The sequence below is a fragment of the Schistocerca piceifrons genome, chromosome X (assembly GCF_021461385.2).
Source record: "Schistocerca piceifrons isolate TAMUIC-IGC-003096 chromosome X, iqSchPice1.1, whole genome shotgun sequence".
Classification (NCBI taxonomy): Eukaryota; Metazoa; Arthropoda; class Insecta; order Orthoptera; family Acrididae; genus Schistocerca; species Schistocerca piceifrons.
In genome coordinates, this window is record NC_060149.1 from 965,535,750 (window position 1) to 965,562,917 (window position 27,168).

At 38.1% G+C, this 27,168-nt stretch overlaps 1 pseudogene; it reads right to left on the reverse strand.

Annotated features, from left to right (window-relative positions):
• Positions 1 to 912: 912 nt before the first annotated feature.
• LOC124721673 lies at positions 913 to 26,307 on the reverse strand (annotated as a pseudogene).
• Between the last annotated feature and the right edge of the window lie 861 nt (positions 26,308 to 27,168).

Sequence of the window (27,168 nt, forward strand, 5' to 3'; positions counted from 1 at the left end):
ATCTTTATTGGCTGAAATGGCACAGAAAACGTTCACCTTAGGCGAGTCACGTTCATACTGAGTTGTTTCCCGCGGATTCTCAGTGCCCCATATACAGACATTGTGACGGTTGACTTTCCCGTTAGTGTGGAAAGTTGCTTCATCACTAAACACAATCTTTGAAACGAAAGATTCATCTGTTTCCATTTGAGCAAGGATAAAATCACAGAAATCGATTCTTTTAATCTTATCAGCTGCAGACAGTGCTTGAACCAATTTCAGACGATAAGGTTTCATAACTAACCTTTTTCGTAGGACTCTCCATACAGTTGAATGTGGAATTTGCAGCTCTCTGCTAGCTCTGTGAGTCTATTTTCCTGGGCTGCGAACAAATGCTTGCTGGATGCGTGCTACATTTTCATCACTCATTCTCGGCCGTCCAGAACTTTTCCCTTTGTACAAACACCCATTCTCTGTAAACTGTTTATACCAACGTTTAATACACCACCTATCAGGAGGTTTAACACCATACTTCGTTCGAAATGCACGCTGAACAACTGTCGTCGATTCACTTCTGCTGTACTCAATAACACAAAAAGCTTTCTGTTGAGCGGTCGCCATCTTAGCATCAACTGATGCTGACGCCTAGTCAACAGCGCCTCAAGCGAACAAATGTACAATTAAATGAAACTTTATAGCTCCCTTAATTCGCCGACAGATAGTGCTTAGCTCTGCCTTTTGTCGTTGCAGAGTTTTAAATTCCTAAAGTTGTGGTATTCTTTTTGAATCACCCTGTATAATTAAGGAGAGGTCTTATTAAAATACAACAGCTTAAATGGAAAAAATATCACCTTCATTCATTATGAAGGTTATCGTAATGTCAGAGACATTTTGAATGTATCACACATATGTAAATTTAATTACCTGAGCAGATCAGTATCCTTCATCACTCCAAGTAATGTTGTAAACAGGATATGCAGTCTTCAGAATTTCTACAGTCTTGCTGTGGTCTGCCTTCCCAAACCCCTGAAATGAAGCAGTCCTTGGCTATTTTAAAACTAAAGTACAATTAAACAGTGTGCTACATATCACAATAATAATTAAACACTAAAACGAGAACTCTTAACTACAACTACATCATAATTAAACAATGTGCTTGTACGTACACTAAAACTGCATCTAATACAGAGCACATGAAACCGTAAAGCAATCTGAAATTTTCTACACCACACATCACAACACAAAAGCAGCAGAAAAAGGGAGTGTGTAAAGACCTTCAGAACAGATGTGCAAGATGCAGCATCAGAATTAATTTTTCTATTGATGGGTCTGGCATTGTACACAACACTGAAACACAAGCAGCAGTAACCGTGCAAAAAAATTAAACACGTACCCACAATCTGCAACTGTATTAACTGTGTTAAATGAAACAGGTAGGTCACAAAATGTGTGAAACACAGTCTGAAAAGTATAAAATAGGTGCGAGGGGTACAGAGGAATCATTTGGTCTGCTCCAAGTGCAAGGAATTGTTGATTTGAGTAATTATGACAACTGTCCTGGCAACTGGAAAAAGTCTTGTAAAAACACCAGGCTCACCACAATTCATGTGCTGCCGTAACTATACCCAATCAAAAGATACAGAAGCTGATAATAATAATAATAATAATATTAATAATAATAATGTCATAAAATTATGGGACAGAAGATCCTCTCTCTCTCTCTCTCTCTCTCTCTCTCTCTCTCTCTCTCTCTCGCTACATATACAACTCTCTCTCGCTAAATATACAAGTGGAAGCAAGGATTGTGGCCTCAAAAGTAATCTGAAAGGTGTAAGAAAAAATCCTGAATCAGATTGAACAGCACAGTTGGTATCAGCATTGTCCACGGAAGGCAAGGTTTCAGGATGTAGTCCTGGCCCGGCACATAGTTTTAATTTGTCAGGAAGTTTCATAATCATGGCTGCTACCCAGAACAACAGTAGCCATTTCAACCATAACACTTGTCCACAACACCACACCCAAATTATTGTACACGGTTGTAAGAAGCATGATGATGATTTACAGGTATTAACATCTGGTGACATTTACTTCTGACCATCTAACAAGGTATTCTATAATTTGTGCCATGTAACCAAAGCAGAAACTGCTTTCCCATGGAGGAGCTTGGCGTATAACATTCTTAAAAGCTTTAAAAATACTTGAATTATAGGGCACACAACGTATGAACAGAAACTTCACTGTTCTTAAAATATTTTTTGTTAACTGTGGTCTGCAGCTTATACGAATTGTAGAAATGACATCATGTAACACTTTAAGCTGTTGATAATTTTTTTTTACGATGCAACCAGTTTTGGTCAAAGACCATTTTCGAGCACCTGTTGTTCCCACAGCATAGAAACAGGAAAAATTCAGGCAAAAAGGATATTTCAAAATTGTAGTAACAATACATACAATGCTTGTGGATATTTAATTTATATTTCTGACATTGTATTCTTTTGATATATATAGTTTTTGCTGGTAATCAAATTCTGTAAGTGTTGCTTGTATTGTTACTATAATTTTCAAACATTCTTTTCATCCCAAATTTTCCCGTATCCGCGCTGTATATACAACAGGTGCCTGAAAATGGTCTTCAACTGAAACCATTATGGTCTTCAACTGAAACCAGTCACACAGTAAAAAATTAAGTTGAATAACAGCTCAAGATGACACATACTGTCATTTCTACAACTCACTGCTTTTGGTACTACCTGTGAGTAGCTGTACACTTTGATGACCTTGGCACTGGGGTCGTGCTGTATTCTGCCACCACCAGTGCACTCTGTATCAACGCCGAGGCCATTCACCCTGTCCATCGTCTCATCGTAGACGTCCGAATGGAAGCCAACTCACTTGTATCCTCGCACCTAGTAACAGGAACCATAGTCAAACTTTGAACAAAATGTATCAAGAGTACTAAGCAAGAAGAAAACACAAAAGTAGCAACGTGAGTGGAAATTGTGGCATCAAAAATAATCTGAAAACATAACTTAAAGGAGCTGTTGTTATATCCACTATCTATAGGAAACACACACAGGAGCTTCTGTTTCTTTCCCCCCCCCCCCCCCCCCCCCCATACCTACTGCAAATGCAAATGAAAGCTTTTGTATATTCAGACATGTGTTCTCTCGGAAAACACTGAACATAACGTAAATCATCTAGCTGACAAGGTAGTTGGCAACATCAGCACATGGCTTTTGGAGAACGGATTAATACTTCACTGCCAACAACTGAACTCTTGTAAAATAGAAATAGTCTTGTCCTGAGCTGGTCGAACAGACATTTTAAATTCTTAAGACTGAAGATAGATGAAAAGCTCTCTCAGAAGTATCATGTTCAACACCTTAAGCAGAAAATGAACACTTCTGTCTTCACTATACACTATGTCTTGGACACAAACACAAAAGCTTGTTTACTTTTGCTCTGTTATCTCATATGGTGTTATAGTTTGGGCCAATTCTGTGCACTTGGCAAGAATATTCTCATCCCTGAAAAATGCAGTCAGCAAGCTCTGCAGTGCCAGCTTGTGAACATTCAGGGTTGCCGCAAGTTCCCCCAAGTGACGTTCCCCGATTTCCAGCAAGTTTTAGCATTTTTCCCTGACAAATTTCGAGATCTCAACGGCAAGTAAAGACAAGTTCACAAAAAAAAAAAAAAAAAAAAAAAAAAAAATGTAAGGACTTCTGTATTTCTTCCCCTCATGAGCAAAAATCTTAAGTACTAATTTCAGCATCTTTTGTAATGAACAGTTTTTAGATGGAGAAAGAAAGACAATGGTATATAATATTCCATTAAGACCACTGATGTTATTTTATTTCAATAAAACTAAACATATTTGGTGACACAAATACGCATTTCCTTGGAGTCACAAGACAGATTTAAAATACCTACACTGATTTCAGAAATAACCTCAGAAAAAAGTAGGCCTATTGAAAGAAGTATATAAGGCAGGCCAAAATATACAGGTACATAGCATACAAACCGCCTGTGACTGCCACAAGTTGTTCTTCCTATCGCTCATACTTTCTAATATACAGGGTGTACATTACATCTGGGAACACTTTCAATTATTTGTTGCACAAGAACCAAACATAGCACAGATATCACACATATGTCATTTTGAAGAGAAACCCTGAAAGTTCTTTTTCATGTATACCACCACAGCATACTTTGGTGATTTGCCAATAGCACCAGTCATAAATATGGCAAGTTCAGGTGCGGAGCGAACTTTCTGTGTGTTGGAGTTCAACAAAAAAAGTGTGTGCTACAGCTGTTCAATGGATGTTTAGAACAAAGTACGGTAAGAAACCACCAACAAGGAAGGCACAACAAATTTATTATGATGGGTTGCTTGTGCCCAGCACAGAGAAGCAGACATCCCAGTGTGAGTGAAGTGAATTTGGATTGCATACGAGAGACATTCATTAAGGAGTCCAAAGAAATTGGTGCGTCGTGCATCCCATGAACTCGAAATGGCTCCACTGACTGTGGCAAGTCATGCGACAGAAGTTGTCTATGAAACCATTCAAATTGGAGCTAGGGTAGAAGGTCAATAACGACGACAAAGACAAGTGTTTTGAGTTTTGTTCACAGTTGCAACAATTGAATAAGGACGGGGATGGAATTTTGATCGCTTAAGTTTTAGCAATGAAGCCACTTTTGACACTAATGGGAAAGTGTACAGGCATAATTGTCGAATCTAGGGTACAAAGCATCCACACGAATGCATTGAATTTGGGTGTGATTCGCTGAATGTAAATGTTTTTTTGTGTTTTGTCGTGTCGAAAACTGTACGGGCCATTCTTCTTCGCCAAGAGCATTGTCACTGGAGATTCCTACTCGGATATGTTGCAGCAATGGCTGATGCCTCAGATGCAATTGGGCTCTCCGTTCATCTTTTAGCAGGATGGGGCTCCACCCCATTTTCATCGTGAAGTTTGTGGGTACCTGAATACGGAGCTGCCGCATCGATGAACTGGCCGTGCTACAGAAGGGAACAGCTGTTTCATGAAATGGCCTCCCTGATCACCAGATCTCACTCCGTGTGACTTCCTTTCTGTGGGGACACATTAAAGATCCGGTGTATGTATGGTCTCTATCACGTGATGTAGCGGAGCTCCAGGAGAGAATACGAGAAACAAATATCACAATTGACGATGCCATGCTGGGACAGGTATGACACGAATTCGATTACTGTATTGATGTCTGCCGGGTCACTCATGTTTCGTGTACTGAATGTTCGTAAAAAAAAAAAGATATGTACATCCTGTATAAATTATTTTCTAAGCCCCAAAATGTACTAGAATAAATAAAATGTTTATAAAACAATGTACCGCACAATGTACTTGCAGTGAGAAAGTCATAATTCCTGAACTCCATCGCCCGTGGCCTCTGGCCTGCCGAGGAGCACCACAGTCCTGAGTCCTCGGATAAATCACGAAAACCCACTGCATTATACCACACACAAACAGAGCCGGCCTGGGAGCAGATCGGCGAGACTAGATCCGATGGGCAGGGCTTGCACATTATTGGGAAACGATGGGCTTCAAATCGGCAGCCCCCATCCGTTAGAGAGACCCACAGAAACAGCCTGTGGTTTTGGCCCATCATGGAAGTCCATTCATGTGGCCAGCTTTACACAAGTCACTGACATTATGTTGACGAAATGAGATGGTGGTGATAAATCCATCAATTTGTGCAAATACTCTGAGAATTAATGCTAATGAAGATAGGTAGCAACTCACCGTAAAGATGATTGCTGAACCATGGACAGACACGTAGGAAAGACAATCACACTCTCACAACTAAATTTTCGGCCATAGCCTTTCTTAGAAAATAAAACACACACACACACACACACACACACACACACACACACACCACATTCACACAATCACCACACAATCACTCAGACACAACTCGTGCACATATGACCGTTGTCTCCAGCCACTGGGTCAACAATCTCCAAGAATCATATCAAAACAAACCACCCCTCACGCCTCCCATCGGCAGCTACTAGGCTAGTGGCAAGAAGTGGTGGCAGCACTGACTGCAAGCTGAGGGGAGTGGTAGGAAGTGGAGAAGCAGTAAGAATGAGGGAGTAGGGAAGCGGTGCATGTATTAAGCTGCATCCAGCCAGCGACGATGCAGGAAATCCCAGTAAACAAACGGTTTCATCTACTGAGACAAAAAACAAGATTTCTCCAGGTTTTTTTTCCAAATTTCCCAGCAGGGCAGAAAAAAAGAGTGATACACGTAAGTATTCAAATCCACACACAAAGGTTACCTTGTGGTATGCTACAATTCTGCATAAGAGACCCTCACAATACATGAGAACTTCTCTATGCAACATGTAATTTATCCTAATTTCTCTTAATTTCATATTTTATTAATTCTGTAATTTTTTGTTTATAAATTTTATATTCAGCTTTCTGTAAACTAGGTACCACCTCATCCCACGAGCTTTGGCTCAAAGTCTCAAGATACGCGATAAAAAAAATAAATGTCAATCCCAAAACCTCACACGCCAATATAATGATCTGCATGCAATCATTCTGTTGATAATGGCACATTAAATTTGGAAAAAAAAACTGATGCCCTTGATAATTCAAAGCTGTCATTTAAAGTCACAATTGTATGTATTATAGAACACTGTACAGGAAAAATGGAGTTGTAAATGTAGCTGTGTTTTAGTGAAAACGACGTTTTTTCAAATGATGGAGAACCAATGGAATACTTGTTGGTAACATCTGCTCTATACCATAAACCAGCACAGTACGGCACTTTATGAAGTTTAGTCAAAGGCCTGTTTTGTGAGATAATTTCTTTCTGGAAGTTGAATGCATTGCTTCCGTCACCAAAGCAGGCGTAAAAAAAAAAATGCATTCAGCCCCCTCACATCATTACATCATCAGTGCAAACCAGACGATATTTCTCGTGTAAATCTACACGGCTATCTGGCAGTTCACACTTAAGGATACAGGGCATTTTTCCAGCTCAATATTATATTTCTTTCAGGCACTGTTTATAATGTATATGTTTTTAGATTTTTTGTTGATATCAGGTAATAGAGCACACTTTCTAAACAAATTAGAAGTATTTTGAATATTTTTGAACCTGCTTAGAGTTATTTAAAAAAGTAACAAGGAAATTCTTCCTCAAACTGAGGTACCATTTAATCCAATGTTATACATTTGAAGGAGACCAAATTTTTACCAGACATGCATGACATGGCTGAGATACTAGACCTATTTAATTCCACCTATTACGTATATTACAAGGATAAAAAAGTATCACATCTTACATTTTAATATTTATAATTTTTTCCAAATAAAAATGTTATTTTTTCTATGATTTAGCTGATTCTGCAATAAAGCTTAGGTCTACTACATAAGTATGGACTACCAAAAGTTACAGAAAAAATTAGAGCAATGCTTTATAAACTTTAGGAAATATTTTTACCTGAATTCTGAAGAAAACAACTAGCGGGAAATTGCGAATGAACATATGAGTCCAATTAAACTGTGCCTCAGAACATTCCTGAAGCATAGTCTACATCCTGCAGCCTTTCTTCATCTTCAAGCTTCCTCTTGGCATTCCTTTTAGCATTTCTTGCTTCTTTGGTAACTTGAAGAGCGAATCTTTCAGCTTCATGCACCCATTGTCTGTCACACAGAAGAAATTGATCTTTCATATTAGAGCCACATTTTATGCCTAAATTTCTCAGGACTTCCTACCTTCCTACCACTCCGTCATTGAAACATAGCACACGATCTAGTACACCAACTTTTAACGTATTTAGTCCTACAAAAACATTCTTGAGTAATCTTTCCCGTATGGAATGGTTGAAACTTTCATTTGTTTTCTGAGTGCCCCCATGAAGACATTTACCGTATTTACTCGAATCTGAGCCGCACTTCTTTTCCGGTTTTTGTAATCCAAAAAACAGCCTGCGGCTTAGAATCGAGTGCAAAGTAAGCGGAAGTTCTGGAAAATGTTGGTAGGTGCCGCCACAACTAACTTCTGCTGTCGAATATATGTAGCGCTACACAGGCATGCTTTGCAGGCACAAAGATAAATACTGGCGCCAAACCCTCTGCATGAGTGAAAAAAAAAAAAAAAAAAGGGGGGGGGGGGGGGGGGTGGCAGACAAGTTTTTCCTCCGTCTCGAGTTTCGACCACTGCATTTTCATACATTATCCAACGAAGTAAATACAAATTCCGTATTGTGCACCTTTGAATGTAGCAGCATTTCAATGCACTACGAAAATCCGACTGGCAAGACTGTTTGGGATGTTTGTCAATATGGCCAACTTTACGTTCTGAATTTTTTCCTAACTGTGAGAAGAGATGGTTCCTTATAGGAACTTTTATGAATTGTGAATAGCATGCAGTATTCTCTTCACATAAGAATAATTAGAATATAAACATTTTGCCATGTATTCTTTCGTGTTTGCTGCTAACTCATTTAAATCCTGTCTGCCTAATAAACTACGAAACTAGAGTGAGACAACAGCAAACGCGGAAAAATATAGATATCATCCCATGTTTATATTTGTATTACTCTTATGCCTAATAGTGATACAGTCAGAAATGAAGCACGGCAATTGACTAGATTTTTAAATCTAAGATGACTAATTTCAGTGCAGAATGTAATGTACTAAAGAGGTGCCTGCAAAGATTTTCAAACGGAGAAAAATTTTCGCTAAACTCCCGTTCAGAATATCTTCTATCATACGCTGTCTATTATTTGGTTCTTGTTGATCATTCTCAAAGAAAGCAGGAGTGTAGGTAACAGCAAATAGCAGTCTCTTGCCATTGTTTCGCTAACGAAGTACGCGAAAGAGGAAGGGTACCCGTATAATACGGACGGAGCACCTGACGCATAGCAATGGCTACCTGGTAAAGCTTAACTACTGAGCTTACGACTCGAACCAAACTACTGTAGCTGTATCGTCATTCATTTGACCTAAATTGTGTCTCATATTACAATGGACCAAGTTTGTTTCGATTTGGAGGTGCGGCCTAAAACTTTTCTCTCCCCTTGAATTTCAAGTCTCAAATTTCAGGTGCGGCTTAGATTCGGGAAAATTTTTTTTCCTGGATTTCGAGTCTCATTTTTCAGGTGCGTCTTAGATTCGAGTAAATGTGGTACTAAGCAAAACAGGGTCCACTCAGATCTCTAAAAATTGGTTTTATTTCATTCATAACAGGCTCAAGAAGATAATGCTTATGATATTTTGATAGTATATTTGACCACTTTCCTTTGCTTTTTGGTAACCACACCTAAGAATCTGCTCCTTTAGGGCAAAGTCCATGAACAGTGTGGTCACCTGTGGACAACTTATGAAAGTAGGTGACCCATACAGCTTTCCTCATTGCTGTATCATCATTCAGAGGTGCATTTTGTCTAATGGCCAGTCCTTAATACCTCTGAAGGAGGTCTGTTTCAGTTTCTGTCAATCTGTCTCAGCCAGACAGAGATTTTCAATCAGATAGCAATTTTCCTTTCATTTCTCTTCTTAGCTTCCTCAATCTAGCACCCATCCTCTTTTGCACATGTCCACAACACTCCAGTTTTGTTACGAAGCTATCACCATAAACATTGAACTCATTAATTTTATTGAAAGCTTTAGAGTACCCATCACCTAGGTACTTTGTATATCTAACGTTATAAACGGGCACTGACCTCTGAAATAATTTTAGAGCTCCATCACACTCCATACCTCTACTGTAACCATCATAATTATTATAACACTGATGTTCAATATGTCCTTCAGTGTTACTATGTCAGATGTGGCAATAATTAGATAAGCACTCAACATCAACAACTTTTCCATTCTCCACAGAAGTAGCACTTAAAACACCATTCAAGGAACGATGTCCTCGATGTTGCCATGTCCCATCAAGTGCAACAGCAATGTCCCTTGTTTCACTAATATTAACAGTTTTTTCTACTGCACATTTCATAGATGCTTTAGACACAACCGTCAAGGCACCTAAAAGTATTCTTATGTACTTGCTGAACCTACTGGGAGGAGGAAGGTCAATCAAATGACAAAACGTTTGTGCAGCCTTTTCTTCCTTTTCCTATTGCACGCATTGCGTACACTAACCTCAAATTCACATCATATGAATTATGCACAATGTTCAAAGTCATTTTCGAGGTAGATTTATTGCAGGATCTACACAGACCAACTAATTTTGACGCTAAACCCTTCCCGCCACTTTGTTGTTCAGGTATTCCCAGACAGCCTACACCATCACATTGTTTACATTTTTCCACTTCCTTTATCAAAGGAGATAAGATACCCACACCAACAACAACAAATCCACTACAAACAGCGTCATTTTTAACACAAAAATTTGAATCACCAGGAGGCGTGCCATGTGCGAATTTCTTCACTGAAGAACTGACACGTAGGTTACTTTCAACAGTGTGGCTTGTTTTGTTTGTGAACTGGTTACCACAGAATTTCCTTTTATTGAATTTCTTGATGTGTGGCACACTAAAAAATATGTATTTTCACAAATATATGTAGCGCTTGGGAAACAAACGTTTATTAACATGTGAACAAACTGCTTCAGAACACAAAAGTAAATACTTGCAAAGATAATCATTTACAGACGCTAGAAACCTGCACTGTTACCAACATATACAATGTATCATACATATAATCGCTGGAAACAGAAAGAAAGTGCAAAGTTCTTATCAAAATAATACTGGTTTCTGTAACAGAAATAAAGGGGGCATGGCAGTATACAAGGTGCGAATGTAAAGTAATGACACTGATGTGAAAAAAAATGTTGCTTACAGTTTTAGTCAATTTTCGTGTTGTCTCCTTCAAAGTTCCCTTCTGATTGCACACACTTTTTTTAGCACTTCTGCCATTGATGGTAACATTTCTGGAACTCATCTTCTGTAATATCCTCCAAGACCTTCGTCACAGCTTTTGGGACATCTTGCGTTGTTTGAAAATGGTGTCCTTGACCGCCATTTTGATTCTTGGACAGAGAAAAAAGTTGCACAGAGCAATATTTGGTGAATAAGGTGGCTCTGGCAGTACCGAAATTTGTTTTGAGGTAAAAAATTACTGTACTGACAGAGCAGTATGGGATGGTGCATTATCGTGATGCAGAATCCAATTATCAGCAATGTTACTATTAGACAAACCGTTCCTCGATTGATGTGCAGTTCTCCTGCAATCATTTTCATGGATAACCTTCTATCAGATTTTATGAGTTCATGCACCCTGGCCAAGTTGACATCCGTCCGTGAGGTTGACAGTCGTCCACTGCAGTCTTCATCTTCAACATTTGTTCTGCCTTCACTAAACATTTTATGCCAATCAAAAACTTGAGCTTTTGACATAACCTCCTCTCCAAAAGCCTTCTTAAGCTTACCGTAAAAGTTGTCATCGCGTTTTCACTCAATTTAACGCAAAAAGAAATGGCATACTGTTGCGCAATATTATGCAGTTCCATTTCCGTGATGAGAGACACTAACACGTGTTAACTTATTACAGCACAACTAATGACTGAGCAGTTGCTTCAACATGCCGCTTGAACTAGAAGCGGCTTATAGACCAAGGTCACAGATATTGTGCCTACGCAAGCCTGCAGGGGTGCCACATCTTGCAAAGAAAATCAGTCTCATTACTTTATTGTCGCACCTCGTACATGACCGTAACTTTAAAATTTGGTATGTATAGGTCATTTTTCATTTCAAACCCTACAGTGTATATATCAATGTAATCAGGAAAGACTATAGAATTTAATAAAGTCATTTAAAAAATTTTGATTTTTCCACCATTTATAAGTATCCTGTATCCTTAAGTGTTCGGCAGAGGATGCATCGAAAAGCCTTCAGACTATTTCTGTAACATTCCACTCTTCAACAGCTTCTGTGGGAGCTCTGATTTCTCTTACTTTATCACGATAATAATTTCTCCTTATGTAGGTGGGTGCCAACAAAATATTTTGCCATTCAGAGGAAATTTCCTGAAAACATCTCATCATAACAAAAAACACCTTTGTTTTAATGACTGTCACCCCAACTTGTATATCATGTCAGGGTATATGCGGACTAGGAAAAAAAATTCCCGGATTTCTCAGTCAAAAATACACTTTCCCCCAAGTGAAAACATACTTTTTCCCTGTTAACTGACGGTATATTTTCTCTTGGAACTGTATACCTTATAAGTCCTTTGATTATGGTTTTATACACGGGCGTAGAATTTCCTGGCGCTTTAGGAAAAAAAAAACACGCATTTTGGAAAGATCTTTGATGTGCAGCAACATGTATGCTGCATATTTTTGTATTAGGAAAGTATAAACTCGAATTCCACCAAACACTGCATGTTACTTTCCAAAGCATTGAAATTGAGATTGGGATGCGCTTTTGTAAGTTAGTCATAGCTCATTTCATGCAATTTCGCCAGCCGATCACAGCAGGTATTCAGAGCTTAGGACACGTGATGTAGTCAACCAACAGCAACATCACTGTTAAGTAGCGCGAACACACAAACAGAAAAAGTTAATGGCTCAAATTAATGTAAATAGTGTTGCTAAACGAAACGCAAAGCCTTCACATATAATATTGGTCTATCAGATTAATACGCTGCAAGGGAAGCTAAGCTTTCTCATAAAATGTTGGTCTTTTATGCGCGTATTACAATTTAAGATGTATCACACAAAGATGCCAGTAAAATTTTTAATAACGACATAAATGTCTGATCTCCCAGGCTCAAAATTCATCTAAATGGCTCATCATCAAAGAGTTGATTTTTAAATGAGAGTCAAACACTTTGTGATTTAAGAAATTCATCGTACATTATCTCACATAGTTCTGGTGTAACTGCTAGAATGGTACTTTGATGGTAACGATTTTCAACACACCATTCGAAATATTTTCCCACGACCTGTTAGAAATAGGTTCGTTTCTGCAGTTGCCAGAGAGCGCCAGATGACAGGCGTCACCGCGCAAGCGCAGCTACAATGTCGTAGGGAGCCCGCATGTTCGTACGTGTGAAACATTAAAAGATCTTACATTATGTAAGAAACAAGACATCAGAGGATACTCCAAGAGAATTGGAATTTCGTGACCCATACTAAAATGTTCACATTTAAAGTGCAAATTTGTATGTCCAGAATCCCACGACCTGTTATTAAGCTTTCCTATGTGGTTTTTGGGATGTAAATTTTCTTGGAGTACCAGTACTGTCCTGTCTCATGTTTGGTTCTTTATTATGGCATAATGCCAAATGTGCTAGAAGTTGAAAATGTGCACTTGAAATGCAGCAAACACAGTGTCTCAAATATATTGTCTGCCTTAGTGGAAAAGATTAATGAAAGAAAATTTCTTTGGCAAACCAACAAAAATAACTTCATTGTTCTAAAAGGCAATTAACGCTTGACTGTCAGAAAGATGGAAATAAAATAAAATCTGCAACTAATAACACAGTTTAGCCTTCCATTATTATGTGAATGTATTTTAATTCACTTGATAGCTCCCGGCCACAGAAATCTGTTTTGTCTTCATTTGATGTGGGAGCAGTAAATAAAGAGGAAACAGCAAAAACACTAAATGTAAAAATGGGTCACGTGTAGACTACCCACTTCCCAACTGTAATTCAGACTGTTCTGCGCAGCAGTCCCGGATCTAGGGGGAAAAAGGGATGGGTATACACTCGCACACACACACATATCCATCCACACATATACAGACACAAGCAGACATATTTAAAGACCTATTTTGTGAGCGTGTTGTGAGGGTGACATGGTATTAGAAGGTGGAAAGTGTAACATGAGGTTGAAATGAAAATGAAAGATAAAAATATATGGGGAGAGATAAAGGTGAACTAGAAAGCAACTGGAGATCTGGTATGAAAAAAGGCGAAAAAGTGTTGGTTAAGTTGATCCTGTGGTGAACTTGGGTTGGTAGACAGCGATGTGCATCAAGGTTAGGTGGTTGTGTTGCCGCTAAAACACGTTAAAGGACGGAGAAATTCGGGAAAATTTCGAAAAATCGTGTAATATGTCTGCTTGTGTCTGTATATGTGTGGATGGATGTGTGTGGATGGATGTGTGTGGATGGATGTGTGTGGATGGATGTGTGTGGATGGATGTGTGTGGATGGATGTGTGTGGATGGATGTGTGTGGATGGATGTGTGTGGATGGATGTGTGTGGATGGATGTGTGTGTGTGTGTGTGCGAGCGAGTGTATACCCGTCCTTTTTTCCCCCTAAGGTAAGTCTTGCCGCTCCCGGGATTGGAATGACTCCTTACCCTCTCCCTTAAAACCCACATCCTTTCGTCTTTCCCTCTTTCCTGATGAAGCAACAGTTTGTTGCGAAAGCTTGAATTTTGTGTGTATGTTTGTCTGTCTGTCGACCTGCCAGCACTTTCATTTAGTAAGTCACATCATCTTTGTTTTTATATATATACAAAAATATGTTCATTTTGTAGTGCACGTCTTTCTGAAGGGTCTGATGCATGCAACATGTGTGTTTGAGGAAATGTAAGACATGTCATAAGTGTGCCAAAGTGCAGTGTCTCGTCTCCTCACACAGCATTCTCCTATCGCACGTCACTGTACTTCGCTCTGTGGAATTGAAATGTGTACATTTTGTAATGGATGCCATCAAACCATATTCAGGACAGTGGAAATTAAAATGTCCTGTGGTGCCTCTCCTGTTTACAGTTGGCCGGTTTGACATTCTGTCCCTCTTTTTTTTTAAAAAAAAAAAGAACTCTTCAGAAAATGTGCACTCTTTGTTCCCTATCAGCTAACAACTTGCTGCTTTGTGTGACATAAAATTAAATATAGGATATATAAACCCAGTAAAGACATGAGACAAGCAAGACAATACATGTTTCTTCAATCCTTAGCTCCTAGAATTTTTTACCCTCTATAATCTTGGTACAGCTTTACATGGAGTGCTTTCCTTCTGTGAAAGAATCTATTACCTCATCAAAGTTCGTCAAACATTTTGCTACACGAAAAGTCGAAATGTCGTCGTCTAATACTGAAAAAGCTGTTAATACAAATAGGACCCAAGACTGGTGTTGTTTCCCGATCTGATTACACCTATTTTGTCACTGTCTGCTAGATAAAACAAAATAGGCCTTTCTAACACTACAACAATTGTAATACACACAAAATAAATGAGACTGTTTTGGCACAAACGGTCTGTTTTGTAAGGACAGAAAATAATTCACAAAGTACCAATATCAAATGCCTATTAGGCCCACTACAAGCAAAAAGCTTTACGTTAGGAAATAGTTTCACACTTCATTCATACACTCCAGTTCCTCAAGCACGAGATCGAAAAGTAGTAGTATGAAATTTTTATACGAACTTGGAATCGTCATATTGTTCCATAATTTGTGTGATGCCCCCATTTCTTCTCCTTCATCATTCTAACAAACAGTCTTGTTATCGCTAATTCTGTAACTATTCCTGCCAATGCCAAAGCTTATTTGCAGATTAACTTCATTAACTCTACCAGAATCACCGGTTTAGCTATCCCGTGATTATTCTCCGGTTAGGCGTTGTTACATGGTCGTACAACACATTTTCCGTGCTTCTTCCAGAACAGAACTTAAAGTAGCTGCTAGCTGGGGACTGTACAACTCGCCCTTACTAGTATAGCGATCTGCCCAAAAATTTGTCAAAATTTCATTTTCTTGTATACACCGCAAAGGTAATACGTAATCATTCTTACGTGTTATTCGTTTATTTCCACTCCTGTAGTCTGAATCTATGGATTCCGCTAGTAATTACAACAACGCTCATCATTTGCAAACACAATCAACCACACAATCAGACAGCGGTTGGTATTCATCCGTTCAGCCTTACTTCGCTCAGCTCTGTCAGATTCCACTGACAGAGGAAACATGTACACTACGCACGCATTCACAAATCAACTTACGATTCATTCAAAATCAACTTAGAATGTGTTAAAAATGTTCAAAAACCGACAGGGATGAGTTTCAAAGTAATATGAATATTCGATAAACTAACGAACTAACATGCGCTGGATGCGAGTCGCTTTGTGAAACAAGGTTTCCTCCCCCCCCCCCCCCCTCAAGAATATGAATTTGCCCCCCCCCCCCCTAGATTTGGACCTCCTGCGCATGTATAAATCTGGCAGCTTGGGCGCTCCAGTAAAATTTTTCCCGGTAGCATCTAGCTGCTTGCTGCGACTGCTTACACAGCCAACAATTTCTGTAGCCAGAAGCGGAAGAAGGTACTACTCAACTGTGCATGCGCATGATCGAGCTCGTAACTGCTAAAATGAATTTAATGTAAACAGTTGTGACGTCACGCTCAGCGGAGGCAATTTGCTGTTACGAAGCATTGCACAGTCTTCCTAAAGCCTTTGACACATTTTACTGTTGGCGGACACTTGTATGAGCACTGTTTTGTTGCTGTATATGGTGCATTTCCCTTGAAATTTAAGTTTTATTTTCGTTTTTTCTCTTGTTCATGTTTTATTGCTGCAGTATTGAGACACAGTAATATCCTTTGTTAGAGTATCGGTTCTTACCAATCAAAATTACAAAAATTTAACTGAAAACAAAAACAATGAAAAATTTCCTGGGTTTTTCCCCGGATCTTCCGGGTCGTATACACCCTGCATGTCCATGGCGCACTCCCCCTTCTTAGCTATAAAACAACATACGTTGCTCTTCTTTGAATGCTTTTTTATGTCCTCTGTCAACACTATCTGGCAAAGATACCATAGCACACAGGGCCATAACTGTAGTTCAACAGTGTTTCAGTGAAAATCTTTTGTGCGTTTTCAGTTGTATCGCCATCCACCATCTCACTTCCAATTTAACAGTAAACACTGAAACACTATATTATGCAGATAACCACCAACCTTAGGCTACAATTCCCCATTGCAAGTCACCAACATCAGAAGAAAAATTCAACTGAGAAAATTGAAAAATGATGCTAATGACTGTCTCTCAAATAACAATGTATCACAAAGTTGACCAAATATTAGTTTACCAGTTACTGACCACTAATTTGCTCGGTTCTTTGCCATCAGGACCCTCTGGACCAAAGACACGTATTAGAACATACTTAAATGTTCCTTCTGGGTCGATATCCACATCAGGAACAGCGGCAAGCTTCTCTGCTGCTGTCATTAGTGTCCTGTTAAACAGATGTTAAAATTATTCCAGAAATATTTATATACAACAGGCGAGAGAAGAATAGTGCTGCAGTCACAATGTAAACAATACAATTCTGCATCTAGGATTTATACTGGAAACAATGTTTCCTTCAGAGAAATAATGATCTAATATTTGGATTTTTAAACATGTGCCTATGAAGTAAATACAAGCATTCCGTGGAAGATCGTACACCATCCAAACCATAAAACTATCAATTAATTGTATCCAAAGGGAAACATACTTGAGAAAGCCATAAAATTACAAAGAGAGACAACTGCATTCTCGTAGAAAGAATTCGCTGGGTGAATTCCTTCATGTTTGGTGGACTCAAAAATATTTTTTAAAAACATTTATTGGTTATCGTTTAGAAAGAGCAGCCATTTTTGTTTCAGGCTTTCTTACACTTTTATAAGCGTCAGTGGTTTTTTAAATTATTCAGTAATGGATTGCCCCAGACCTTTCATATAAGAGGTATTTATTTCAGCAGACACTGGACTATAAATTAAAACCATGATCACCCTGCTGAATGTATTAGGGAATACACTTTTAATGTCTCAAAGTTGTTGGTTGTAAATTTAAAAAACCCATTTTTAATACTATCTTTCCAAAGAGTAGTTTCTTAGCCTTAATACATTTTGTGGTATTACACTACTCAGTACAGATACCTTTTTTTTTTTTTTAGAGAAACAATTATGACAAGCTTATACTTAGAAACACTTTAAAAACAAATCTTTTGAATTTTTTCATTCTTTGGTCTGCAAATCTTTGTTAATGGACCAGATATAAATCTGAAAATTACACATTTAATAGACCTTTATGATATCAAACTTCTGTATAAATTTCAACCTTGAGATTCCATGGACAAAAAAAATTTCAAATATGAGTCAAAAATATGTTTCTTACTGTTTGCAATATCTGGGCTGATGGAAACAGTGTATAAATTACATAATTTAAAAATATCTAGGATAACTCCTTAAAAAATGAGACAATTCATTACATTATCCCGTTCTCAACTTGTTTGTTTTTGCTACGTTGTTTATTGAACAACAGAGATATTTCTTCACTCATGTTGGGCACAGAGTTAAATGTTCGCCTAGTCACAGTCATAAATTCCAGGGGAGAAGACAACTCCTTTAATGCATTTTTAACGGGCCTCTCGTGTTGATCCTTTTCAAATTTTGTAAATGGGGTTCTTGGTGCTGGTAAAATGTAACATCCACATCTTGGTTTTGACGAGCAATGTTACCAACTTTGGCAATCCACCACTGTTCGTCATAGACACAAGCCACTATGTCCTTACTTTGAAGTGTCAGTGGTACAAGTTTTCCACAGTGATGACATTCACTATCAGAGGATGTTGATGTGAACTTACAGTTGAGCAAGTTGTATGACTGAGGTATAAAACAATGAAAAGATCGGGTGCCTTTAATCTTCTGACAAGTTTTGAATCTTTCCTCCAAGACATTGGCATAGAGTTCTCATATTTCCTCACATTTAATGAAACATCCGTAATCCCTTTTACCTATTCTTTACAGAATTTGAACATTTCTTGACGTGTCCAGATTTGGTTCTCATAGGTCCGTTGCAGACTAGCTTTTGTGACAGCTCGCTTTGTTGTACCCTTTATGCCATCACATTCATTCTTCCCAGGACATGATGCAAAAAAGTGCTATTCTGCACCGAGCCAACAGTCTTTTTTTCTTTGAGAAAGGAGATATTAATATTTGTTTGCTTTTATATTGGCCTGCAGCACCATCAGAGAAGTTCATCAGTTTGTTTATGGAACTGTCGTGCTGTTTTACGTAGTTTGTTAACTGCAGGTGAAAAGCATGCACTGCTGTAGCTTTGTGCTCAAAGTAATCGTTTGCAACACAAAAACTATGACTCTAGTCTATCTGGATCTTTATAACAGAACACAAATGGACAAACTGTGGCCTGTTTGTTTACCCAGTGGCGCCCTTGTATTTCACTTGAACAACAAAGGAATTGTTTTCAGAAAAGTCAGCAAGAACTATACATTCATCAACTGCCAAGGTTTGCTTTTGCCCTTCAGAAATTTATCCTGACTTTGGCAATTAAATGACACACTATTGAGTTTTCAAGGTTAGTAACCAACACTTAGAAAAACTATTCTCGTTCTTTTGAGACTCCATTGTTCAACTGCACACTTCAAGGGCTCATTATGAACTAAGTGTGAGTGAACTGATGTTGGTGGAAGGGGGATGACAACACATAGACTTGTACAGGCTTGTCTACATCTACATGGATACTCTGCAAATCACATTTAAGTGCCTAGCAGAGGGTTCATCGAACCACCTTCGCAGTTCTCTATTATTCCAATCTCGTATAGAGCGCAGAAAGAAGGAACACCTATATCTTTCCATTCAAGCTCTGATTTCCCTTATTCTATTGTGGTGATCGTTTCTCCCTATGTAGGTCAGTGTCAACAAAATATTTTCACATTCAGAGGAGAAAGTTGGTGATTGGAATTTTATGAGAAGATTCTGTTGCAACAAAAATTGCCCTCCTTTTAATGATGTCCAGCCCAAATCCATTATCATTTCTGTGACACTCTCTCTCATATTTCGCAATAATACAAAATGTGCTGCCCTTCTTTGAACTTTTTCAATGTACTTCGGACAAGCGTAGTGTAGGCAATCTCCTTAGTACTGCCAATAAATTGCAGTCTTTGGTTAGCCTTCCCCACAATATTTTCTGTTTGTTACTTCCAATTTAAGTTTGATATCATGAAGATCCATTAAGTGTGTAATTTTCAGACTTTTATCTGCTCTCCTTACAAAGATATTGTAGGTCAAAGAACGAAAAAATTCAAAAAATCAATTTTTTAAAATAGTGTACATTTTGTGTAAGCTTCTCACTATAAGAAGTAGTTATACTGTATAGTGTAATAGCACAATAAATATTAAGGCTGAGAAATTACTCTTACTTTGGAAAAATACAATTAGGATTGATAAAAAAATCTACTCACCAAGTGGCAGCAGAACTCGCACATAAAAGACGGAAGAGGGGTGAAGGAAGAGAACTGGAGAGGTCTAGGAAAATTGGTAGATATCGGGAAAGTCACCCAGAACAGCGGGTCAGAGGAGACTTACCGTAAGTAATGTCTTTCCTTCTCATCCAGTACGGTAAGTCTCCTCTGACCCGCGGTTCTGGGTGACTTAACCAATATCTACCCCTTTTCCTAGACCTCTCCAGTCTTTCTCCTTCATTCGATTACTTCCCCTTCCACCCTTCTGCCTGAAGAAGGAGCCACTGGCTCCAAAAGCTTGCCAATTACAGCTGTCTTTTATGTATGTGTTCTGCCGCTGCTTGATGAGTAGAATTTTTATCTATCCAATTAAATAGTTTAAAGAATACGCTTTTTTAGCTTGCAATCAACAAGTTTGAGCCATTAAAAGTAGGGCCTATATTAAGGAATACATTCAGCATGGTTATCATGGTTTTTAATTTATAGTCCAGTTAATGATACTTCAACTCAGTACTGAATAATTTAAAAAAAAAAAAAAAAAAAAGAAAAGGAAAAAAAAAAAGAAAAACAGATGCCTGTAAAAGCAAAAAATAGCCACTGTTTCTAAATGTTGAGAATAAAATTTTTTAAAAAATGTCTTTAAACCCATTAAACATTCGGGAATTCATCCAGCAAATATCAATTTTTTTCTGAAATGACCGAGCGACTAGTTAGTTTTTTCCCTGGCCCACTAGTCCTAGCTTACATAACAGAAATTCTGATTTTTATCAATACCAACCGTCTGCTTTCACCTATCACATAATCAAAATGCTGGACATAAATCACTCATCGAAATCAGCCACACACTGCAACGACAATTTTATCTATTCTCATAACGAAACAATCATAGGCTCCCCAACTTGCATTTAAAAATAATGCAGAAGCAATATAAATATGGAAAAAAATGACATACTGTTTTAGAGATAAGGGATCTAAAATTCTTTTATATATTTTTTGACAATCTCACAAGCATTTCACAACGCTGTATCCAATTTTGACAAGCCAGCTAGCGCCTTTAGGGTAAAGGCACATACTGGTTTCCATTCTGTTCTCAACAACATTGAACACAACAAACTAATCTCTGTCAACCGTCAGCTTCAGCATATGCCTTTCGTCTGAAGACTACCACTGACTGGTTGAAACTAATTACGGCATTGTGAAACGACCCATGTGTTTGTGTGGAAGTTTTGTGCATGGATATCACACACACCACATCATCAGTAGCATGCTACCAGTCAAAGGCAGTGTCAGTAGATCCAATCAAACCTTCGGAACTCGGCATTAGGGAAGCATCCGATTTAATCCATCTGCTTTGACCCATGACGTCATCCATATGACAGAAACGCCTACGTCCAGAGTATACAAAATGTCGTCAATATTGTCACTATGTACACATGCCAACAAACCTGCAGGAAAACAGAAACAGTGAAAGTAATCTTACTTCAATGATAAAATGAAACTACAGAACAACCACGGGAAATAGGGGGTCTAGGGCAAGGACAACCTAATTTTAACAATACAAAACATCACATCACATCACATCACCCCTAAAAAAGTCTCAACCTACGACATAATGCTACAGCCACAAAGCCAGCAGGAATCATACAGTTCACTCGACCTATATAGCTCAAACCAAGCCCACAATACCAAAAAACCAACATCTGCAATAACGAAAATGGCACTTACGCAGTTTAGGGGGTACATGCGCTGATCATGAGAAAAATACCTATTTTTGAAGCAAACATATTTTTGAAGACATAAGCATATATATGCGCGGAATACCAAAAAAGTACTTATTTTCATATGGAGGTGGGGGAAAAAAAAAAGATTAATTAACTGTCTGCTTTCACCAGCTTATTCATGTTGCTATGCCAATATGCTGCAGACACTTTAATATATTTCTTCACAGAGTTCTTTAGCCATAGGTAATGCTTACAGTTTCATATATCCTAACGATGATAGCTATTGTTGGCTTTGCATATTGTTGCATATGGTATATGTCCCTGTTGCTCACAGTTATGCATCTTGATCAGTGCGCCCAACAACCTATATTTTTCTGTTGAGGCTGTCCGTTTTGAAGTATCGTATATTACTGCGTGTGCCAAAATGGCGAGAAATTTTCCAGATTTGAGCGACTTTGTAATGGAAGATTTATACCATGTTATGGAGAACACCCGAAGCTCAATACAATGGGCTAGGCAACAAGATCTTATGAAGAACGATATGGTGTGTGAAAATGGGTATTGTGTTGGATACAACGAGATGAAGCTGGAGAAAACTACAGGGAAAGATGGCGAAATTTGGAGCTGCTCCATTGGCAGGGACTGTAGAAAGAAATGTTCAATCAGGAAAATGTCATTTTTTGCTGGCAGTCATTTAGACATTTCTAAAATTTTGCAACTGTCTTACATGTGGGTTTTCGAACTCAATAGGTAAAAGTTTTTAATGAGGGAGCTCAAAATTGGCAGTGAGCACACTGTGGTCGATTGGTGCCAATTTTGTAGAGATATCTGCCATGAATATTTCTTAATTGAGCCAATAGTTTTGGGCGGCCCTGGCCATACTGTTGAAATAGACGAGAGCTGCTTCGTCAGCACCATCGAAGTCATAGGTGCGAGAGCAATGGGTCTTTGGTGGTTATGACGTTGAGACAAAGCAAAGCTTTATGGTTGCTGTGCCACAACGTGATGCTACCCATTTGCTGCTAATTTTGCAACAGTATGTTTTGCTACTGGAACCACAGCAGTTTCTGATTTGTGGCAACTTACAACACCATAGGTAACTTGGGCTACAATAATCTGGCTGTTAATCATTCGCTTTATTTTCTCGATCCCTTTACAAATGCAACCACAAATCACATGAAGTCAGTCTGGCAAAAAGCTAAAGAAAAAAATCCTATAAGGCCTTTCAGAACTCACCGTGCTATGCTGAATAACTACCTGGCGGAATTTCTCTGGCGTCAATGTTTTGGGAAAATCCATTCCACAATTTTGTTATTAATTCCACCTTTCTTGAAGAGAGAGAGAGAGGAAAAAAAATAATTAAATTCCGTGCATACATATGCAATATGTCATTTTTAATACAAAAAAAATTTTGAGACAGTTAACTGATTTTTTTTTTTTTTTTGCATCCAAATGAAAAATAAGTACTTTTTTGGTGAAGAGCGCGTCAGATATGACTGTAACACTCAAGTTTTGAAATAAAAAAATTTTTGGTATTCAGCGCATATATATGCTTATATCTTCAGAAACACGTGTTTCCTTCAAAAATAGGTACTTTTCTCGTGATCAGCGCATGTACTCCCTAGACTGCATAAGTGCCACGAAAAGCAGAATCAGATGTTTCCCTCGACCTATACAGCTGAAAGGAAGCCCAGATAGCAAGGAACCAATACAGCTGAAAGGAAGCCCAGATACCAAGGAACCAATAGCTACAACCCGAAGAGTGGAATCAGACATTTCCCTTGACCTATGTAGCTCAAATGCAGCTCTCAATACCTACCAGCAATAATAATAATGAAAAAAATGTAAACTTCACACACCAACATAACAAAAAACACCACAAAAACCAAAACCTTCAACAACTCGAAAACGCAAAAACTTGTATATACACCAGATCAATTAAAACCAACCAAAGTACGATAAATGTAAAACAGACAGAACATCAGAATTACTACAGATTAAAACAAAAATAAAAGTTTATTACCAACAAAAGCATGCAACAAAATCACCTAGGTTGACCGCCGCTACCAGTACACACACACACACACACACACACACACACACACACACACACACAAAACTAATCAAACCTAACAAAATGCCACACACATAAATAACCATCACTGAAAAATGAAGATTTCCAAATCCACATTGCAGCACTGGCTACCCAGACTCAAATAAACCCATGTTACCATAGTGATAATGAACCCAATATCACATGTTAAACTCAACAAACACAAACCAATTCAAAAACACACACACAACACCATTATCTCATGGGTCAAAGGAGACAGGTGGAATAGAACACTTCCAATGGCCCCTTAACTTAGTTCCTACCTCACGCAGACAGACAGGATGTGAGGACAAGAATGAATAGTTCTGAAAAATAAGATTAGTGTTTCACTTTTAAAAGTGTTAATCAGCAGTAGGGCCTCCTGGGATCTTGCTTCCTTGACTATCAGTAGTGACCAGCCATACTGTTTCTTTATAAAACAATTCCTTAATAACTTCATTGTTTAATATTTGGATTCTTGCACTGATATCACCTCACGTGTAAGATTGTCCCCCTATTGTTATCTAGACAACAAACTTCAACTCTAAGACATGATATCACGGTACATAAAAAGATTTTTACATGTTAGTCTGAGAACGTGGACAGTGACTAAGAAGGCATACCCTAAAATTGCACTTACTTTAAGTTTTCAAAATGTCACAACCCCTTTCTTCTGTCATTTACCACTCTTTAACCTCTGGCAACAATCTGTTAATATAAAAACTGCACTGTTTTTAGAGTTCATGTTAAACCACAGACCTCTCTATAACTGACTGGTTGGAGAAAGGCAAGACAAAGAACTGGTTATGAACTGTTGTGTCCAAATCAATCTTTGAAATGCCAACAACAGGATTAGTTAAAAATGTGATACCAAGCTTATGAACGACAACACCCTTAACGTGGTGGAGATATAAGACACAGAACTGATCAACGTCTCACATAACTAAACACGAAAACATTAGCGAAATAAAATGCTAGAGACTAACAGGATCTCTCTGAGAAAAGGTAGTTTTGGGCCCATGATGCTCTTTCTATTAGTCCTTCAAATATATTAAAAACTTGAAAATACCAGACCACAATTCGAAAATGGAGCCTCACATAGGTACTTAAATGTATCTATGGAATGACCTACCTTAAATGTATCTGTGGAATGACCTACCAACCCAACCTATCCTAGATATATGTTTACACTAGTCTACAGATCAGCCTGTCAATGTAAATGAACACATATATACATCTTGTATGCCACAAGCATTCCCCCAGTCGAACACCATCTCCAGTAGGCCTAGACTTAAAGTACACCTAGCAAACAATACAGTCTAAGCTACCAGCCACAAAAAATAAACTTCATATTATGATCAAAACACACACTCAAAATATTTCACTGAAACAAACAAAATATCATAGATGCCATATGACATCACAGTTCATATAGGCTACCTATGGCTCATGTTGTTCACTGGACTCCAAACACGTTTATTTTTTCACACACAAGCATTTATTGCTTAGTCCAGTTTCTTGAATAAGTATCATGAGGCTATCATGGTTAAGTTTGTCAAATTAACTCCCAAAAACATCTTTTTGATTGCAATATTCTTGAATACTGGTTGTTTCTCAGATTCCACACCCCCTTCAGAATACCAGCTTGGTGCTTTCTGGGGTTTAGATATTAGCTACACAGTCATAGTTACGCTACAATTAAAACAAAACTTATTCACAATTCCAATTACAATATCTACACATTTCATGTACCGGTATTCGTAAATACAGATCTTTACATACTTGCTGTAGGTGAAATAATGCCAATGCGTCATAATTATTTCGATGTGAGCAATGAAACTTCACGTAAAACATGACTGCGATACAATGCATAATAAAATAAATATACCGAGGTCTAGAAATAAGCATGATTACACATAAAAGGGATGATTAATACAGTTCAATATTAAAAAATCTGTATTCAACAAAACCGTAGTCCTACAGAACTGGAGGGGTGCGACGGTAATGGTTTTATTTTATCAGTGAAATTACATACCAGTACTGGATGTTACTAATGCTCCAAAACATCAGACAGTATATATAATAATGGTATGAGACAACGAAGGGAGATTATTTTAGGACGTATTTTCATCAATTTTGATATGTTATGACTCGTAATAGCCCTGGAGACGTCTTTTATAACAATCGAATAATTTGTAGCAGTACACCGATAAAAATAACTGCTTGCAACTAGCAAGTAATCGCGCAACGCGCAACCAAACTTCGAACACACAAATAACTTCTTAACCCAATACGATTACATGACAATGGACACCATACGCATACTCAAAATAACAAACCTAGATAAACGCCTCCAAACAAACTGCTTTTCAGAGATTGTATTTTAATAAATGAAGACATACCGGAGCAGTGGATTTTAATAATACCGACAACCAAAGACAACAAAGCAACAGAACTACGCACTAGAACAAGCCAGTTTATTTGATTAATTTAAAATGTGAAGGAAAAAGCAGAGTTGTTATTTGCTGACATGAATCCATGGCTTTTTAGATTAAAGTACTGACTTCAAAAGTGGGGGCATTTGATGACAGAATTAAAAATCATTATTGACAAAGCCAATCCAATCCAATAGAGACCGTAGGTCTTACACTAATAACTAAACAAGAAATTTCCAGAAACTTACCTCCGCTTATAAAAATGTCCACAGTGTGCGTTAGAAAAATGTGTAGAAGAATGAAACTCAAGGAGAAAATACGAATTGCTTTGGAAGTAAAGGATACTTATTATAAATGTCACTATCCTTATAGTAAATTTTGCATATGATTTTTACGGCTTAATGCTTTGGTTGCTATTATTGGCTCATTGTAACACGAGAGTTTCTTATTTAAATTTGAACAAAACCATTAAACAGAGGCACATTTTCGAAGTGTTGTTTAACTGTTTTAGTCACTCAGTACAAAACACCTTCCTATACTCTTTACTAGTTTCAAAAAATGGTTCAAAAGGCTCTGAGCACTATGGGACTTAACTTCTGAGATCATCAGCCCCTAGAACTACTTAAACCTAACCAACCTAAGGACATCACACACACCCGTGCTCGAGGCAGGATTCGAACTTGCGATCGTAGCGGTGGTCTGATCACTGAAAATATTACTGCAACTTT